Source organism: Pelodiscus sinensis, chromosome 9, assembly GCF_052426305.1.
Source record: "Pelodiscus sinensis isolate ZL-2025 chromosome 9, ASM5242630v1, whole genome shotgun sequence".
Taxonomy (NCBI): Eukaryota; Metazoa; Chordata; order Testudines; family Trionychidae; genus Pelodiscus; species Pelodiscus sinensis.
The window spans coordinates 57,851,475-57,867,311 of record NC_143060.1 but is presented as its reverse complement, the minus strand read 5'-3'; the positions used below and the strand labels follow the sequence as shown (position 1 = coordinate 57,867,311).

Here is a 15,837-nt window from a genome sequence, read left to right as displayed (position 1 = left end):
GAGGATTTTGTGCAAAAAGGAGCTGTCTACATGGCTCCTTTTTGCACAAAACCCCCCTCTTGCGCAGGAGCCATTCTGCCGCTTTTTTTCTGGAAGAACAGCTCTTGCGCAGGGGGTGTGTGTGCAAAAAGGAGCTGTGTAGATGGCTCCTTTTTACACAAAAGCCCCTTGCACAAAAATGGCAGCTCATTAAGTATGAAAATGAGGCACGGCGATATTCACTGCTTTGCCTCATTTGCATATTCTCCTGTGCAAGAGGGGACAGTCTAGATGTAGCCTAGGTGTGTGGGATACACTTACCCTGCTTCAGTGCTTTTTTTCTTTTGTTTAAAAAAAAAAGATGGGGGCAGGGCCCCGAAATGCAGTCACGGCCCCTTTAATTGCCACATGTCCCAAGCAGGTTTCCATCCGACGCAGCGTGAGTGCTCCCAGGGCCGGCTGCAGGCTGGGCCAGGGCAAAGCAGCAAGTGCCCCCAGGGGGAGTCATAAGGATCTTGTGCAAAAAGGAGGTTTTGCGCAAAAAGGAAACATCCACACTGCTTGTTTTTGTGCAAAAACTCCTTGCACAAAAACGACTCAGAATAGATTATGCAAATGAAGTGCGACAGAATGCTAAACAGTACTTCATTTGCATTGCCTCTTCTGGCAAAAGTCGTAGTGTAGACAAAGCCTTAAGGAACAGAATTCAAACATTAGAACAACAGAACTACACCAAGTGAAGCGTGGCTATGTAAGAGTGGCACCATTTTACTCAGTAGATCTGCTCGCTGGGTGCACTAGTCATTCCTGCTCATGACAGGGAGAACAGTTAAGTTTCATTGCTTTTGCTCCATTTAGCATTGCACAGCAAGCTGTCAGAGAGTGAGCAACTTGGTTTGCAGAACCTTTAGTAGTGTAATGAAATGTGAACAATTAGGATCCCAGATTAACTTCCATTTTTCAAGCTGAGTTTGAAAGGCTCGTACTCAAAAAAAGCCAACCCCTCTTCTGTTTTGATTTATGCAATTAATTTATAACATGGAAATAACTGATCTCACAATATCATTGTCACCGAATGTCACTGTGTCTGTTCAGGGTGAAATGGAACTTCATGAGTTCTCCAAATTCCACCATTTTTATTCATGCAAAATATTCCTTTCTCTTAAACACAATGCGTTTATTATGCTTGTAGAAAATTGTTGCAATGTATATTCTTTATTGATAATAGGGTTAGAACAACAATGTTCTGCTCATAAAAAACAAATCAAGGTCATTTTCTACAGGCACGAGGATCTTTTGTTTTTATACAGTGCTAGAAGATTTACCCAGCATCACTCAGGTCCTTAACTCAGAGTGAGGAATGCAGCAGACTGTGCACTTACCCTTTACTCCCTGATAAAGGGGAACAGGCAGCAACGTTCCCATACAAACTGGGGGGAGATTCTGTTCCCCCGCCCTCCCAAAAGGGCATCTAGAGTGGGAGGCTCAGGCTGGGGTAGTCCTGGATGGGGTGGGGGAACATGCCCCCAAGCCGGCCCTTTTTACCTCCCTGGTGATTCTCTTTTTTGTATGGTTTTAGGAGAATCAGTCCCATTCTGGGCACATCCCATTTCCTTAGCACAACCATACCCTTACCTCACTTAAAGTAACGATAAGAGGAAGAGGTATCTGCTTCACACATATGGAATAGGAAGTGACTGTCTAGGAAAGAGTACTGCAGAAAGGGACCATGGGGTCATAGTGGTCAACAAGCTAAATGAGTCAACAGTGTGACACTGTTGCCAAAAACCCCCCCAAAAAACGCAAACATGATTCTGGGATGCATTAACAGGAGTGTTGTGAGCAAGACACAAGGGTTACGTCTACACTGGCCCCTTCTTCGGAATAGCCATGCTAATTTAGAACTTTGGAACAGGGAAATGCTCGGGGGATTTAAATATCCCCCACGGGATTTAAATAAACATGGCCGCCGCTTTTTTTCCGGCTTGGGGAAAAGCCGGAAAAGAGCGTCCAGACTGGCGCAATCCTCCGGAATAAAGCCCTATTCCGGAGGATCTCTTAGTCCTACTTTCAAGTAGGAAGCCTAATCCGAACTAGCTAGTCCGTGCCACGTGTAGCCGCACGGCATGGAGTCCGAACTAGCCGGCATTTAAAAATGGCGCCGGCCGGCTTCATGCAAATGAAGCCCGGGAAATTCAAATCCCGGGCTTCATTTGCAAGTGCGGATGACTACATTACCCCGCTAGTTCGAACTAGCGAGGTAGTGTAGACATACCCAGAGCTGGAAGAGACCTCAGGAGGTCATCAAGTCCAGGCCCCTGCCCAAGGCAGGACCAATCCCAACTAAATCAACCCAGTCAGGGCCCTGTCAAGCCAAGACTTAAAAATCTCCAGAGATGGAGATTCCACCACCTCCCTAGGTAACCCATTCCAGTGCTTCACCCTCCTCTTAGTGAAATAGTTTTTCCTAATGTTTGTCCTGTAAGCCAAAACTGTGATTGGTACTTGACAGACATGTGACCATGACACCTGGTTGTGGAATCCATCTTACACCTGGTAATTTTCGAAGGGAATGAGAGATGCAAAACAAAGGATTCCCGCTTTGGGGGAAAGTTTATTCAAGCAATGGGAAGCAATCAGCCTTTGTCTTCAACTGACTTTTGAAATTGCCATGATCACCCTAAGAGGAAACAAAGAACTTTGAAGAAGCTGGAGACTCAAGTGAGAGTAAAAGATTAACTCTTAGTTGAAGATTTTTCTGAGGTAAGAACAGAGTTTAGGGTAAGAATTTTCATGTAATGAGTTTCTTGATGGATTAGAATTAGCTATGCATTTTCTGTTCATTTTAATTTGTTTTCACTTGCAACCACTTATATCCTATTTTTTGTACATAATAAAAATACTTTTGTTTATTATCAGGCCCAGTGTAAATAACTGGTTACCTGGGGGATGGGAGAAACCACTGTGCATCTCTCTCTTTCATTGATAAAGTAAGGTAACTTTATAAGCTTTCTCTGTGTAAAAATTTTTACACAGAGTAGGACAGATTTATCTGGGGTTTTGGTTCTATTGGGGGTTAGTTTTCTAGGTGCTGAGCCCTTAGAACTGAAACCTCACAGAGCTGAGCTGGTTCCATGTCTGTGCTGCTCTGCAGGGGAGCAGTAACCCCAGCTCTATGCATTGGCTGGGGGAAACCAGAGGATCTAGCCCAGCAAGACAGGGTGGTAGAAACCTCAGAGAGAAGGAAGGAGGGTCTCAGTGGCATGATCAGCACACCAGAGGGACAACACAAGGGGACTTGTGTAATTGCCCCCTTTCACTGTCACTTTTCCGCATCATAATCCATGAGATGGAATGAATCAGAATAGATAAAAAAATCTTCTGCATCAGTGATTTGATATTAATAGAAATTAGTCATCTGCACAGAACAGTGAAACAGGATTTGTGAGCATTTACACTTTAGACTGCTTTGCAAGTGACCTTCAATTGGGCACAGATTATATTTATGCTTATTTTTAAACTTCTTTACACTTGCCAGATCCCTCTGCTTCTCCTGGACACTAGCTTTCCATTAATGTTGTGTTACTGTTCTTTAAACATAGCAGCAGGAGGCACTGAGAAGACTGACATCATGTCTACTTAAGCAGATAACATTTAACCTAAAAAGCCATCTACTACAAATAGTATTCCAATGCTGCAAGCCCTGATACCTCACCACATCTATTTGATTGCCCAGTAAGGCAGGCAAAAAATAAGAATTACATCACACAATCGTGGGGTGATCCACCTAAATACATAAGAAGTATGTGAGAGTCTTTAAATTGATTCAGAGGGATTCCTACTGTTTGGTCACCTCAGAAAAGGAACAGGGCAAAAAGCTTGCCTGAGATGAAAAGTTGGAACAAAGAGCAAGATAAACACTTTTAATCTTAATCATCATGACAGAAGAGTAAAATCATGTAAAACAGACTGAAGAAATAACTCTCTCCAAAATTCCCTAGAATTCAATCTTCCACTTCAGAAAGAGAGAGAGAGAGAGAGAGAGAGGCCGTGTCCAGACTCAGGGGTTTTTTCGGGAAAAGTAGCCTTTTCCCGAAAAAACTTCCCCTGCGTCCAGACTCAAGCCGCGTTCTTTCGAAATAATTTCGAAAGAACGCGGCTTTTCTTTCGATGGCGGTAAACCTCAATTTACGAGGAAGAACGCCTTCTTTCGAAAGTTCCTCTTTCGAAAGAAGGCGTTCTTCAATGTAAAGAGGCCGTCTTCGAAAGAGAGCATCCAGACTCGCTGGGTGCTCTCTTTCGAAAAAGCGGATTTCTCTTTCGAAAGATCCGCCTGCAGTCTAGACGCGATCTTTCGAAAGAGGCTCTTTCGAAAGATGCTTTCGAAAGAGCCTCTTTCGAAAGAAGCCTGCAGTCTAGACATAGCCAGAGACAGAGAGAGAGAGAGAGAGAAAGAGAGAGAGAGAGAGAGAGACTGCAGGAATGATTGCAAAAGAAAGCTTTTTGTGACTGTTGCTTATACAGACCTTCTGGTTTGACTCTCTGCCTTCTTGGTCATTTTAATTTTCTAAACCATTAATGGAAAGCTGTATCATTCCAAGAATCTCTAATAACCCAAACCAAGTGTTAGTCACTCCCATGCTGTAAGCTTTAAAAACCAGATAGGTGGTTCCAGTGTCTTTAAAATGTTTTTTGAACTAGGAAACAGAGATGCATCCCGGAATAAGAAAAGGTTAAGTGGGGATTTTTCAGCATTCAAAGATTCCAATTTCTTCTATGGAGCAGTATTGAGGAGGTGACAAGGCAAAAAGAGGTTAGAAATATTTACCCCAAACAGACGTGGTGAACAGTCTAAGCTATTACATTGTAAAAATGTAACCCTTCAGGGAAAAAAAAAAAACTTAATTCTCACTGTTCTCCATATTTTAAAGGAAAACTAATTAGATTAAAATCATTTTAAATATCTTAACCTGTGTACTAATAAATCTTTAATTAAAAAAGTGAAATATTTAAATATTATTTACACAGTGTACACACACATACACACACACACAAACTTAAGTTTAGTCCATTTTCATGGTTCAATTAGTTTCACTTTAATTTATAATCATTTTCCAGTCAGTTTCATTCATTTGGTTAATACTGGAATAACTGAATAAAAATACTGCAGGATAATATTCACCTGTTTCCAGAATCCATATCATTAATACCTAATATAGTAACTGTTGCAGAGTAGTGGACTCTCACTGGAACTTAGTGTGTGTGACCTTGTCCAAAACAAAAAATGTATGTAGCTGTCATTTAACTGATCTGGACCAATTCTTCTGTCTAATGCTGTGGTGTCCAACCAGTTCTGAAGCAATAGCTACTACAGTGAACTAGCTACACTCAACCAGCCATGTGGCTAGCATGTTGGACACCCCGGCTACGTCTACACTGGCCCCTTTTCCGAAAGGGGCTTGCTAATTTTAAACTTCGTAATAGGGAAATCCGCGGGGGATTTAAATATCCCCCGCGGGATTTAAATAAAGATGTCCGCCGCTTTTTTCCGGCTTGTAGAAAAGCCGGAAAAGAGCGTCTAGACTGGCCCGATCCTCCGGAATAAAGCCCTATTCCGGAGGATCTCTTATTCCTACTTCAAAGTGTAGGACTTTGAAATGGAAATTCAAGTTTGTTGACATCAACCATCACTAGAGTGGGGTTTTGAAATCCTCTTTTTCCTCCATCTGCTGATTTCACCATAACCTTGTTTGCATTAAGGAAAAGGAGTCTCGGAGTTATTGTATCCCCTCAAAAGACTTTGACAATCAGTCAAGTACTCTACATTATTTCTCTCTGCTTGAAATGTACTTCACTTTTCAAGTATTCATCAACGCTTCATTGAGAAGACCATAGGTAGTACTTGTTATTGCTTTGTTATTCTAATGAGAAGATGATGTCCTTGGTTACCCACTGTATTTCTTAATCACTGCATATGTTTGAAGAATTTCCCAGTCCAACCGAATGCTGCTGTCTCAATACTTGCATGTTACTTCCTTTTCTAAAATAACTTGCCTCGTTTCCTGTTTATTAATCTTCTTCACTTACCAAGCAAGTCCTAGTAACAAGCACTACATTTTTAATTTTTTTAAACAACATTTCTGTTGTGTTTGTAATAAGAGTTGGAAGAATACCTAGCGAAACAACAACTGACTTTACTAACAGTAAGAAATGCATTCTCTGAACTTAGCTGAAACTACATAAGCAGGCGAGATAACTCATATCTCTGGATTTAGTAAAAGTTGGAGTAACTCCAGCCACCAAAATCCTCCAGCAGGATATTAGTTTACAAAAACTCACTCATCAGAGAACACTCAATGGCATATACATACCATATGAAAGGATATAGGTTTTAGCTGCTTAACGCTTTCATGGATGTCACAGATGGTCCCAAAGTTGGAATGTTATAAAAAAAAAATTTTTTCTTGACCGCAATCCTTTCTTTAGTGGATTAACCATCAGCCTCTTTGCTACCTTGCCTTCATATTGTCATTTATGCTGCCTTCACACTGTCAGAGTATGTCTATACAGCACAGTTATTTCCCCGCCGCATCCAGGGAACGCATTTGCTCTTCTGCCTCCTCTCCGCCCCCCCCCCCCGCCTTTTTTTTTTGAGGAAGAGCAAACGCGCTCTTCTGGAAGCCCCTGTATTCCTTGTTCCATAAGGAAGAAGGGGACTTCCAAAAGAGTTTTTTTTCTGACATTTGGCCCAGTCTAGATGGGCCAAATGTCGGAAAAGTCTCTTTCGACAAAAGAATCGGAAAAAGATACGCAAAATGAGGAGTGCACTTTGCGTACCTTTTTCTGACAAAAACTTGTAGTCTAGCCGTTCCCTAAGTGTGGTTGCATATACACGCAAATATATATGCAAATAGTTTCTTTCACACTGACAGCCATGAATACAAAGCACTTCCCAAAATTCCCCAGTGCTCCCGGCACCTCCTCGCTGGAGGGTTAGAAACGTTGACACCCTGTACCCGTCTGTTCCAGCCAGCCCGTCCGCTTGTGTCTTTCAATGCTCACCCGGCCTGGGAGACACCACACTGTTGTGGAGCATGCTCTCAGTGGAGGCCATATTCAAAGGATCCCACCCACGGGCCGCATGTTGAGCACCACATAAACCCAAACCACTCGTGGGCCACATGCCACATGTTGAGTAGTCCTGTTTGAATTGACAAATAGAAACTCATAGATCAAAGATCATAGCCTAATTTCCAGGGGCACTGAGCACCCAAACTCCCTTGGAGGGCCATACATGATTTGGACATTAGTAAGTGTCTTCAAAAGCAGGACAGTGTGGATTTTTTGTGACAAAATTTTAATAAATTAGACTAAAGTGAAGTTTGGTGGTTGTATTTTTTGTTTGTTTTTTGTTTATTGCAAATTTGCAAAAATCTGAGAGTAATTTTTCTCTCCCATTTCAGGGCAGATTTTTTTTTTAATATCAAATTCTTGTGGCACAGGAAAACTATTTCCTGTCTAATCCCATTCATAGTGAGTGAAAGGTGGCCACAAAATACTGCAATCTTCAGCACTAAGTATTGTTAAATTAATCTTTTAAAAATATTTTCTGGATCAAAAAAATTAGGTGTTTATAAGACAACTGTCCCATTAACTGGAGCATTTGCCCTCGGTAAGACTGGAGTAGGTATGTCTTAAAGATTAAGACCAAATTTTTTAAGTGCCCACCAATTGGAGTGCCTCTAGTCTGATTTTTCAGATCTGCTGAACCTACAATTTCTGTGCGTTTTCAGTGCTCAGTACCTCTGAAAATTGAGCCTTACTTTTTAAAAGTGTTACTGTGCTTCAATGTGTTGTAAGAAACCTATTTATATATTTTAGAGTGTGTCTATTTGTTCCAGAACTCCTCCTAAATGGTAAGAGCTGGAGCCACCAACTTTGGTAGGCAGCTTCCTTTTCTCCTAACTTTAAGCAAGGTCAGGGATTGGTTGTGCCAGGACAACCAGAAGCCCCAGGAAAAGGACAGTTTCCCATATCCGGCAAAGGGAGGAGCTGCTGTTCAGAGGGACGCGATATGAGTGACTACTGGGGCAGCTGTACTACCAAAGAAATGGCCAGCAGAAATGGGGCTCTGACATCGTGCCTGCCAGCACATCAGTAAGTAGCTCTCCTTGGTTGCTGGGGGAAGGGTTGAGCGGGGGAAGGAAAAGGCCTATGCCGGATGGGACCCCTTGCTCTGAGCTCTTCCTGACTCCCCCAACCCTCACTCGCACATACCTCTACCCTCAGCCTCCTGCATCCCCCCTTTCTCTCCCCCCAGCTAGGCTTGACAGATGCTTTCACCAAAAATCCCGAACATGGCAGGAAAAAAAAACCCAAACAAACAAACTAGAAGACAAAAGTTGTTGAGCAAAAAAATAATCTCCTCGCTCCTCCCCACCCTCGCCTGACGCAGCAGGGGAAGAATGTCCCCGCTGGCCTTCCGTCAAAGAAAACCAAAAAATACTGGACATTTTACATGTCTACTATTTTCTGTTTTTTTTTAAACCAGACAGGGGCCAGAAATAATGGACTATCCGGGCAAAAACCAGACACCTGGCAACCCTACCCACAGCCCCTGCCCTGACCACAGCTCCTGCACCTCCCACACTGCCAGCCCCATGCCCTGACGGAACCAGGCATAGGCATGCGCAGCACATTTCATTAGGGTGTGCGCTCAGGGAATTTTATTTTTTATTGGCGAACATTTATTGAATACTCAGTCATAAAGGACATGCTGCGAGTGAACGCGGGCTTTCTATACATTTCTACATTCAGTGCTTATTACATAATACAGCAATCCATGTGATTAAATTAAAACGCAAAGCCACTTTTTTTTGAGACATTTAGGGTGTTCCTGGGCACACCCCCTGCACACACCTATGGACCCAGGCAATGCTGAGTAAGTCTGCTAGTCTTGCTATGAACCATTTATTTATTTAGGAAGTATTAACACGTTTACAAACCCTTGCCATATAAACATAACAACAACACCACCACATCTTAACAGATTTCAGACTAGTTTCCCAAGGGAAGTGGTGGATGCTCTATTGCTTGTGTCATTTAAATGCTGACCAGCTGGAAGCATTGGAAAGTAAGCTGCAGGAAACAATCCTGCCCTGACCCTGAAATGGAGCAGATAATCTAAGTCTTTTCCTTCCTCAATTTCCTATTAACTTATTGACATTTCTAATACGTTTTGTTTGTTTTCCTTCTATAGTGCTGCATTGTGAAGTTGGGCTACAATGTAAAAATGTAGCACATAACTGGAAAAATACACAAAAAGCAACAGTAGCTTTTTGTAGTTCATGACTAGCTAATGTAAACTTTAAATATTCTATAAAAGGAACCTTTACCTTCTAAAACCTTTATTAGAACAAATTATTTTTGAAGAAATATTGTGAAAATTGCCCCGTTATTCTTAATCTCTGTCTGACAGTGTGTTGGTTTGAAAACATTAGGTTATTTGATTAGCATATTATTCTATCCAGATGAATTTTATCCCAAAGAGATGCCTAAACTAAGTTTTTGATTTTTATAACCATAGTCATAAATGAGACCTCAAGATATGACTTACGGCTCCTTCATGACTTGAGTTCTTTCACATACATGGCAAATATGATACAATGTCCAGACTACATTTAATGTGGTTGCAATAAAGTATAGTATTTAAGCCAACAGAGTTTTGGAAGGGCAGCAGGATAAATGGTACTTAGATCACCTATGACGATAAAGGAAAACAAGCTACACAATGCAGAGAAGAACTACAGACTATGATCAATATGCCATTTTATTAACTGTAATAACTTGACTCTAAGGGCACGTCTACACAGCAGGGCAAAAGTCAAATTAAGGTATGCAACTTTAGCTACGTCAATTGTGTAGCTGAAGTTGAAATAGCTTAATTCAGCTTTTGGCGCTGTCTGAAAATGACACAGAACTGATAAAGAAATATTTTCAGTTACCATAATTGTATTGTTTTAAACTTACATCAGACCAGAGTTATTTCAACAGGATGCCTGTTAGCCAACAGCTGGAAAAGTTACAGGCTTATATTGGAAGGGGATTTATTAATTTTTACAGATGTCTCAGTTCCTATCTTTTAAAAAAAGTTAAAATACTGACTAGAGATGGGCCCCACATCTCAAAATCTGGATTTCAGATCCTCACAAGTTTGGGGTGGAGGGGTAGATGTATGGTTTCAGATTACTTTAAATAAAGGAGTCATTTGCAAAATTTGGATCTGGGTATTTTATAAAGTGTCCCCAAATTCAGCGTTCAATCTGCTTTCGATTCGGTTTGTTATAAAATGAAGGAACTTTTCCAAAATTTAGATTGTAAACATGTCAACAGTTAGAGGTGGTTGTATTCAGGATTTTTTTTTAGGCGTTCTCTTACATTAATGATCATGATGCAGGATCTGAGTGCAGAACCCCTACGGCCTACTTTGTGTCTAGGACAAGCACTTTGGACATTGGGGGCTAACGTCACCAATTTCTTAGCAGAACATGGCACTAAGTTGGTTCTCTATACAAGAGGTGTTTGCTTTCAGTTTAAATTAATGAAACTAACACCTGCTAATGCCAAATGGTACAAGAAAAGCACACATTTTTTTTTCAGTTAACCACATTTCCTGCAGCCTAAATATTTAAGGCAGGCTAAGGAAAAACTGTGTAGCAAGATTAATAGCTAACAAACCACAAGTTCTTGCTCAAGTTACCGTGCAGTATTTTATAACTGCACTGACTCATTGTTATTACGTGTTTGTTTATGCTTGGTATAGCCCTGTATCCAAGTGCAGTCTCACTTTTAGGGATCCCCAATCTGGTACAGTGTATGCTACATAACTTCATGCTTTTCGATACACTAGGGAAAACGGTGATACATTTGGACCAGTTCAGCTGCATTCTTTATCCATGTTCTCTGGCCCCATCCTTTTCTTCCACCAAATTCTGTATCTGCCTCTTGCGTGGTTACTATGAATCACCATTCTTAGGTGAGAAGTCTCAGGCACCATTACAGTCAGATGAGATTTACATATCTCAGTCATAACTGCCAAGAGATACTTGCAAACCAATCAAGCCAGCTGCCTGAATCCATACTTCTAAAGACAAAGCATTCTACCTGCCAGCATGAGGAACAAGATCCCCTACAGCACCCAAAATGTTTGGCTACCAGACACAGTGTAATAGGGATACGTTCGCTACCATGTGGCATCAGGGGTGAAAGTAACTTAAAAGCTTTGCCGGTACAGGGGCTGGGGCTGGGTCCTGAAGGGGTGGGCTTGGGCCCAGCCTCCCCTAGCCAGCTCTTCAGCACTGCCCATCCTCTACCGCCTGGGACTCGAGGAGCAATTTAAAGGGTCACTGACCACTACTGTGATAACAGCGTGCCAAGTTCTTCTGAAACTCTGATGCTAACTGTGGGTGTTCGTGACTTGAAAATTTGACCCAAAACATCTACAACTTTACTGGGACAACCAAACTTTAATATCTGAACCGTTAAGGAGACGGCTAACAGGTGCAGGACTCACATTTCTGGCAAAATAAGGGACTAGCAGTGTGGTGGGGTCACCCTGCAAGCAGTAGTCCAGGCTGGTGGAAGCCTGAGTGAACTGAGTATTGCTGACAAGATGCAACTAGACGTGGACACTCAGGATACAACTTGCGGCTGTTGGGCTATTTGTGAGTGACCCTAGTTGAGAAAACAACAACAACAACAAAGCACTTTGAGGCACCCAGGATTGGGGAGAAGATGGTGACACAAGCCCTCACTGGTCTGGATTGAATCCTGGAATATGATACTTCCCTCTTAAGGGGGGGAAAAAAAATCAAGCTTTTAAAGGGTAGCACCCACGGAGGCATTTGATCACAAGTCACTCTCAGCCAATAATCTGTATCTATTTCTTTACTCCGTTTTGATCGGCAGGTGTAAACTCGGAAAGTGTACGGATATATCGATATTATAGTGCATTTCTGTGCAAGAGCAAATAATGCATTTATAAACACATCGGTTGCAAGATAGTTATAGGCACTGTTCCCTACATACAGCACTTCATTCAAGTGTTTAAACTGCTGCCACAGGTTTTACTGCTACTTCCTGAATGACCCAAATTAAACTAAACCATTGCTTACTTGGGGCCTGACTGCAAACCTGATGATTCATTTGAGTGAGGATTAATCGCATGGGGGCTGCAGGATCCAGCCCTTATTAGAGCCACTCGTGACAGTTCTAAATTGCAATTTAGAACCAAACCCTACAAAGCCAACATCTAATGTGGGTACACAGATGGGTAACTGCCTCCGTCAGTGGTGGTGAGGATGGAGCTGGAATTATACTTCCTGGAATTACATTGCAGGTTCAGAGAAATTATGCTAACAGCTCAGTGCCAGTTCCCACTGGGGGAAGGAAATGTAAAAACCATTATAACAAGTAATACTTACACCACATTTGTTTTGCAAAATAATACTTAGGATACTTCAGGCAGGTTTCTCTGTCACCTAAAATAACAACCTATTTGACACTCCGTCCTTAATACTGCTAATGAAAGGCAAGGCTGAAACAATGACAACCAACAAGAAAAGGAACAATGATACAAGTGTCCTCACATTTCCATTCTCTCTCAATTCAGGAAGCCATTTGTTTATATAATCTTAAATAACTGGATTAGATTCATCCCTTTTCTAACTCTAGTTATGACAGCCAAGTTGCACCAGGGTGAATTTGGCCTAGGATTTTGAACTCGATTCTCTTGTGTTTTCAGGATCTAGCAAGGAAAAAAATCTTTAACAAAGTTACAGCTGTGCTTTTACCCACGTCAGGTCTGGTCTAGTGGTCTGAACAGCCTTCTCAGAAGCCCTAGAGTTTTGAGTTCTAATTCTAACATCCTCAAAGCCTTAGGCAAGTCATTCAGTCACCCTACACTTTCATTTTCCTGTACATGGAGTGGAAATTACAGCACTCACCTACATCACGAAAATATTTCATGCTTACCTAGTGACTTTGTAAAATGCTGTCAAGGTTGCTGTGTCAGTAATCGCTCCATCTTTAGTATAAATACACAGATAGGCATTTATTCAAAAATACCTAAGAGCCAAATTTTGCCTGTTTTGTACATTCCGTGCAGCACCATTAACAGCAACAAGACTGAACAAAGTGGAAGGAATCTGCATCTATGTAGGCTCAGCAGTGTAAACCATGTGGATGGGCTGCATAAGTGTAAAATGGTTCTTGCACTGAGTTGACTTACACCGCTAACTTACTGGAACTGGTCTCCAATAATGTATCCAATGATCTAGGCAGCTTTAATTATGTTTTCAAATACTTTGCAAACAAAGAAATGTGTTAAAACACATGCTATACTTCCCATACTTCCATATGGGAGTTACAACTAACAATCTTTCTCCATTATGAAAGATGAAAATAATTGCCACTGAATATTTATCAGTGGGATGTAGGTATGCGAAATCACTTCAGAGCATCAAGAAAGGAAGTGCCAAATGGTATGATTTTCCACTTAAGTGATTTGTTTATGCAACTTGAGATGCTGTCAGCCACATCAAAAATCACATTCTCCTAGTAAATAAGCTTTGCTGGAGATCTGGATGATCCAAGAACAAAGAATACAGTATAAACACCTTTCATCTTTAGCTAACAAGTTGAAAATAAGCCCACGTCAGTAAGGACTGAAAGGACCATCTTGTGGCTTCTCAGGGTGTCTCTAGACTACAGGGTTTTTTCGGAAAAAAGCAGCCTTTTTTTGAAAATACTTCCCCTGCATCTAGACTGCTGCTGCGTCCTTTCGAAAGTCAATCGAAAGAACGCAGCAGCTTTTTCGACTGCGGAAAACCTTGTTTTACAAGGAAGAATGCCTTTTTTCAAAAGAGCACTTTCGAAAAAAGGCACTATGTAAAGCAAACTGTGCTTTTTCGAAAAAGAGCACCTAGACTACCTGGGTGCTCTCTTTAGAAAAAGCAGCTTACTTTTTCGAAAGTACTGTTTGTAGACTAGATGCTCTGTTTTGAAAGAGGCTTTCAATCTAGACATAGCTTCAGTGGCCTACTGATGGTCTTTTGTTGATTTATGGGCAGTTTAACAGAGATGATGATGGAACAGATAGCGAAGCCAACCTAACTTTCCATCCTCTGAGCACTCAGAGCTTCATGAGAACCAGAAAATTATTCCCTTTCTCTGGTTTCTGAAAACCCTGCTGCAGAACCAACATAGTTCTGGTGGACTGGGTGTGGGTCACAGAACTGTGGGACTTTATGCAGAATATATGGTCTCTAAATAGAACATGGAGCCCAGTTCCATAAGGGGTCACTTAGTTAGTCCACAGCTATCTGGATCAACCAACCACCTCCCTCAGAGATACTAGTGTTTTTTTCATTTGGAGAAGAAGGACTCAAAGAAATGAATATGCTCTGTAACCAAGTTGTCTACTTCAGAAATAAAAGGGCAGCCATCTCAATTTATGAAGCATTAAACAGAAAAAAGTGCAGAAATTCAGCAGTTTACTCTGATGAGTAAACTACACTGTTGCCACGGAAAATGACAGCTGTTCCATTTTTTGTTCTTACAGTGATGTTCCCAATCTTTGTTTTAAAATCAGATTATATGCAGCAGACTAAAATTCTTATTGTTTGTTTTCTTGTGGTATCTGAAGAGCTCAGGAAACAGTGACAGGTTGGTCAGGTCATATGGTCACAGTGGTACACTTTGCTGAAACCACAAGTGAAAATGGTGCAAAGTATGATAGCCAACATGGGATGGGCATATAAAGAAGGACTAAGAACTATGAGAAAGAAATGGATGGAGAAAAACTTTCTACCTCACAGACAAAAAGTTCAAGATGCTGAAGTCAAAGATTTTCAAAAACAGGAGTATATTGATTTACAGAACTTCTGCTGATTGAATAATATAGTGCAGTGTAATGTTGTTTTGGATTTCTAAAAAACTATAAACACAATGAATGGGTTCCACTGGACATCTGGAAACTGAACAAAGAAATTTTGTAAATAGAATTGAAATTTCAAGGCTCCCAAGTATTGTGTGTTCCTGTATAAGACAGCAAACATCACTCACAGCAGGTATTTAGCTCTCTCACCTCAGCTTCAGCTTTTGACTGAATATATAAAAATCTGTAAATTATTTAGACTGTTTTCTCAAAGCTAAATCCAGCTTCAATCATAAAGCTAGATTCTGATTTCAAATATACGTGTGTACTGACTTTTAAAGTTATTGCGCCAAATTCTGCCACCAGCTACAGCAGAGTGAAATAGGAGTAACTCTGTTGAGCTTTGTTCCATTACCCTGAATTTACACTGGTACTGCAAGTTGGATTAGCATCTATAATATGTTTAATTATAAACTTTAACACATCCACTGAGTTCTGTGGGACTCAAATGGTGCCTCTACAATGCACCCTCAGCTCAAAATTTGCACAGCTTATTTTGAGTTAATTTTTAAATAATTTATTTCATAATTTCAAAATAAACCACTATTCTAAAATGTCCCTTGTGAAATGAGGTTTACAGGGATGTTGGAAAAGTGAGCCTGTTACATTTCGAAATAATGGGTTTGTTTAAAAAACGTGGAATAGATATTTTGAGATGCCAGAAGTATCCTGAAATAGCACCGCTGTCTAGATGTACCCAGACTGAGCCTGGACAGACCATGTGCATGACATGAACTTACATTTTTACAGATGTATATATATTCAGAGAGCCTTCTACATTCCTAATATTAAAGTAATGCTGAGAAGTTTCAAAATACTGTTAATGATCCTCATAAATAACAAACATAAAATTGTTTTCATGA

General features: G+C 40.9%; 1 protein-coding gene across 1 annotated transcript in view; it reads right to left on the bottom strand.

Annotated features, from left to right (window-relative positions):
* The window catches only part of NIBAN1 (niban apoptosis regulator 1), a 101,678-nt gene that overhangs the window by 61,066 nt on the left and 24,775 nt on the right, over positions 1 to 15,837 (bottom strand). The window lies entirely within an intron of this gene.